The following is a 5,598-nucleotide window of genomic DNA, read 5'->3' on the forward strand; positions in this document are numbered from 1 at the left end:
GTGAGTGCCTTGTGCAGTGTCAGCACACATGGCTGGATGAACAAGCTCGTGGAGTTCTCTCACTGAAGAGCATTTAACCCCCACAGTTACTGAGTGACCCATACAGGGATTTTCCTGTGGCTTTTCACTGGGAAGCAGCGACCACTGTTGCAGAATTAGCTGGAAACATGGTAGAGCTGATCCAGGGGCCTCAGTTCCTCAGGGATCTCTGGACATCATGTGGTAAACAGGCTGTGCTAGCTTCATGTGGGGAGACAAGCAGAAGGCAGGCTCCAGCGATGAAAGAAATGTTCCTCAGAGATGGAGGGTCCTCTCAGAAGGTAATTAGAGGTTCCTCCTCCATCCTGAGCTAACCTGGAGCAGGCTGGGTGCTGTTTGCAGCCAGAACATTCCTCCAGCAAGAAGGCAGCACCAGATGCAGTTACTTCTTTACATAAAAATCCTTTGAGATGAAACCCACTGGGAAAGCTAGAGTTGTATGCTCTGCTGACAGATCAGCAAGGGAGTAGGTGGGATGTAGGTTTGTCTGCTTACCTGTATGGGGCAGGAGCCACCACAGTGGCAACCAGAAATGCTGCTGCTGTACTGGGGTTGTAAAAAGAGGCTTCACGGTGTAGAGGAGGAAGAGGGGCTTCTACCTCACTGTATGTGCAGTGGCTTTGTTTGCCTCTTACTGCAGTGACCAGTCAGCCCTTTTAGTTCTGCTCCTGCTCCGTTGCCCTCTCTATAATGCAGTGTTGCGTGTGGTACCCAGCTCCTGTCCTCACCTGCTCTTTGTATGCTTGCAGGGTTTTGCAGTGCTGGAGAAGGCAGCCAGTGGGAAGTCCTCAGCAGCACCTATCAGAATGTATCTAGCAGTTCCTGACTGGCTAAGAGCAGAATTCCTGCTCCCCCCTTTCCTCAAGTTATTTTCCCTCTTGCTGCCTCATCATGATGAAGAGTTTCACATCCACTGCAGCTGCACCAGGACAAGTGTTGATGTGAATGAGATAAGGCAGTGCCACCTGCAGAGATAAGTGGGCTGATATTCCAAAGGTGCTGAGCCCCTCTGCCTGTTTTAACTTCATTAGGATTGCAGAGTGCTCCCTGTGCTGGAAGCCGAGCAGAGCTCCTTATGTCTGTCCAAGCTAATTGTGGGAAACCTTTCCTGATTCTGTTTTCCTTTCATTTCTGCAACCAGGCTTGCAGCTTGGTGTGTGTGAGCTGGCACGAAGCAAGAGACGGGAGGTGTTAAACACTAAATTTGGGTTCTTGGGAGGGTTTGATTTTAGTTTTGAGCAAAAGCCTATTTTTATGCTCTCACCCCCAAATTCTGCCTAGAAATAGCTTCTGCCTGATTCGCATTTGCTTTCCATGGGCTTTCAGGAGCACTTTGCAGACTCACTTTAATTGTGTGTCAGCTTTAATTTCCCTTTCCTGCCTACTCCCCAGTGGAATGCTGCAGCAGCATGTGTCCCTGCTGCCTGGTTGGGAAGATAACACTCTTTCACCTGGTAGTTTAACTTGTCCTCTGATGGTTGGAGTCAAAATTGAACTTCTAGCAGATGCTGTGTTCATTAAAGCCAGAATCATGTAATTTTAGCCCTTAGTTCAGAAGCTGAGAGCTTGAGAAAGGTGAATGCTGAAACCTTGTTGATCTCTGTGCCTTACAAGTACAGCCCCAGATGTGGCCAGAGAGTTTGTATTTTCTTTTTGAAAGCATCAGGAATGTCTGCAAAGCACTTGAGTCAGTTCTGTAGCAGCTCCCACATGGAAATAGGTGATGACAAAAGCTCTAGTCCAGACTCTTGTTTGCTGAATAATTCTCAGTGAGGGAAGCTGGCATGGATGCAACAGCTTAGTGAGTGAGGGGTTTACAGCACAAGTGCCACTTTGCTTTTCTAGGTTATTTAACTGACCTATAGGCACGACCTCAGGAGCAACTCCGTGAGGGAACATCAGCTGAAAGCAGTAACAGCTCCAGGTTGAGACCTTAAAGCCGTGTTCTTGAGAGGGGCATTGGGCAGCTCCAATTGGAGCTGGGGCAGCAGGAACAACCCAGAAGGCACCAAGGTGGGGTTTTCAAAACAGACTACTGATTTTGGCTAAGTTTGTTTAAGTTATCAAGGTGTTACAGAGATGGTTCTGAACAGAAGAAGGTCATGGAGCATATCATCTCCCCAAGTCACTCCTTACTGGGGCTTGTACCAGCAGTGGTCAATGATGGCTACAGCAGCTGTTCTGTGTTTCAAGGGGGATTGTTTAAAGCACAAGATCAGATGGGCCTGTGACTATAGCTGCACTTGAGGCAGTATCTACAGCAATAACGTATGTGCTGACTCCAGAGCTTCCGACGGGTACTTGGCCTTGCAGGGAAGAGGATCTGCCTGCTGTGTGTTTTGCACCGTCTCTCCTCAGCACTGTTTCCCTGTAGCAATGGTTTCACCTCGGTATACAGCTCCAATAAACAGCCTTTGCTCACGTGCGTCTTCGTCTGCTGTGTTGCTGTGTAACACCCTTTGATACAACCCTTTGTGTTGTTTTCCAATGAAAGACTCCTCAGCTTCTCCAGTACCTGGACAAGAAACCTGGAGAGGGGCTTTTTGCAAAGGCAGGTAAGGATAGGACAAGGGGGAATGGCTTTAACCTGCCAGGGGGGAGATTGAGATGAGCTCTTAGGAAAAGCTCTTCCCTGTGAGGGCAGTGAGGCACTATCACAGCTGTGGCTGCCCCATCCCTGGCAGTGTTCAAGGCCAGGTTGGACACAGGGGCTTGGAGCAACCTGCTCTAGTGGAAGGTGTCCCTGCCTGTGGCAGGGGGCTGGGACTGGATGAGCTTTAAGGTCCCTTCCAACACACCCCATTCCATAGTTCCATGACTGTACACAACGGGTGGGCGATGCCAGCGGCTGAACAGGGCTGTGTGAGCACGGGCAGACCTTTCTCTCATGCAGTGACAGCTCCGCGCCGGTCTCTAGCCACAACCCGCGGTCGCGGCCCTGAGGCGGCGGCGCAGGCGCAGATCCGCGCCCTCCCCTGACGGAGGGGGCGGGCCCCGAGTGCGCGCGCGGCGCGTCCCTCCCGCCGTTTGCGAGTGGGGCGCGCGGCGGCGCCGGAGAAAGGCGGAGCAGGAGGAGCGGGAGCGGCGGCCACCGAGCACCGGCCACCGGCGGCAGGTACCGTGCGGGGGGGGGGGTGGGAGACGGGCACAGCGGGGCCGCAGCACTCAGCGCGGACCGGCCGCGCCCCCCGTCAGGGTCGCGCCCTGGCCCCTCACGGCCCCGCGCCTCCGGCAGGGCCCCGCCGCCTCCTCCCGCCGCACCCGGTGCTGGCTGCGACCCTCTCCCCGCCCTCACCCTCCTCCTTCTCCCGGTTTCTCCCTCGGAGCGGCCCTGCCCGCGCACTGGGAGCTGTCCACGCTCCTTGGCTCCCGGCCGGGGCCGTTACCTGCGGGCGGGGAGCGCGGGCTGGGAGGGGATGGTGTCCGTTCCCCCCTCCCCGGCCTCGTCCTGCTCTCTGTGGTGAGGGGATCCCGTTAACCCTCGCTAGAAACCCGGATGTCTTGATGGGAAACTCCGAATGATTGTCTCCGGCACAGCAAGGGCTTCCGATGGGGCCGCCTCTTCCCTTCTCTTTCCCCCGCCTTTTGAACCCTTTATACAATGAAATCAAGTTTTTCAGATGCACATTTTTCCCTCCTGCATCCCTGCTCCTTTATTTGGGTGGGTTTTAGGCTTGCTGGTCGTGGGAAAAATCGAAATGGTTTTAATCTGTTTACTCCCTGTCTGTGAATGAAAAAGCAGGTTTTGCTGCTCCTCAGTCTTAGAGAGGAAGGGATTTGTTGGTTGACAGATCTCTTTGCTCCCCCCTTGGGCTGTGGTGTTTTGCTTTGACAGTGGAACTCTTAAACTCCCCACTGGTGCATCCTCAGGTTCCTGAGCAGGAGCTTTGAGCTGCCTTTGGGAATCCTCTGTGTTCCTTTGGAAATGATTTGTGCTTCGTTACTCATGGAGAGAACGGATGATCCCACAAGGTTTTCCAAGTGGACATATGAGTAGGAATCGGATTTTCTGGGAACCACACATTAAATTTCTCATTCCCAAGTCAAAATGACTTCAGGAATGCTCCTTAGAGGCGTCATTTTGAGAGTGGTGTTCAAAGCGCACTGCAGTCAGCTCTTCACAGGAGCTGTTTGTCTTCATTACGAATTCAAATGTAAGCCTAAAACTTTCATCTTTCCTGTACAGGACCTAAATAAAAACACAAACTGACAAGTTAAAAACCCAAAACAAAATGCATTTTGTAGGAAACACGCTCAGGTGCTGCAGTTACAAGTGATTGAAGTAATAGCGAGATGCTGAGGGTGTGTTAATATATTTTTGATGTGACACTGAATTTTTGTGTTTTTCTCTCACCTGCTGGCAGTTGGGCCTTGAAAACAGGGGAAACTTTGAGGCAACAAATGGAGGGGCAAAGAATATCTACAGCCACAGAAAACCAGGGTCCAAGTGCAGTTGTGATGTCTGCATCACATCTTCTATTAAACTTCAGTGTGGTCGTGTCTGGCTTCCTCATCTGTCAGTCTGTTTGCTCTCCTTCTGCAGACTAGAAAGGATTTATATTTTGGGGGGGAATCCCTTTTACTCCTTCTGTGGAGCATTAATCTTGTATTAGGGGCTCTTCAGTGAAGAGTCAGTTCAGAAATGAATCACATGTTGAAATGGAAGACTCATGTAAATCACTAGTGCAGGGGAAAACCAGTGTTTGCTTCTTATCTGTAAGTGGTGGAAAGCTGGATGTTAAATGCGTGTGAATTTTTTGGAAGCCTGGAAACTTGGGCAGTGTAAAGCTGCCAGAGCGAGGGTGCTCTGCTGCTGTTCACCCTGGTCAACAGCCACAGGCTGAACAGTAGCACTAAACAAACAAAACCAAGTAGAAGGCTTTGGTTTATGAAACTTGCGGGAATATGTAATCTATGTTGGGGTGTATTTATCTCTCTTTTTGTTCTGGTTTTTGCTGTGTTGGCCTCAAAGAGCTTGCCTCTCTCCCTTTGCACTTGTAACAGGAAAAGATGCTAATTAAGACACGAATGATGCTTATTTTCATCTCCCACTGAAACTGCGGTTCCTGTCATTAGTCTTTGCTGTGAGTTGATCCAGAAACCTTCTCCAGTTCTTTTTCTGCTTTTCCAGGATAAACCTGGTAATGAAACAAAGGATGTTTTTAGCATTTTCTTCGTGTTGTCGTTGCTTGACGTCAGCACCTGCTAATGATGTTTCCTGGCTTTGCTCAGGCAGTGCTTTTCTCACATATTTTGTTAGTAAACAGATGGAAACTGTGATTAAATCAGCTTCCTTTTATACAGCCACTTTGTAGCACAAGTCACACATCCTCGCTGTTTCAAATGAGTATTTTGTGTTTGTTGAAATTTTTCCTATTAATTTCAGTTGTTATCTTTCAATAGGTTTTGATTAAATGTCCTTGTACCCCAGTGTAATTAGTTTATGTTTATAGAAGTGAGATTTTGGGGGGTTTAATGCCAGTTGGCTTAAAAATACGGTGCATCTTCATGGAGCTTTTAGATGTTTCTCATGTCTTGCAGTGCCACTGTGTGTTTTGG

This window comes from Psittacula echo, assembly GCF_963264785.1.
Source record: "Psittacula echo genome assembly, chromosome: 8".
Taxonomy (NCBI): Eukaryota; Metazoa; Chordata; class Aves; order Psittaciformes; family Psittacidae; genus Psittacula; species Psittacula echo.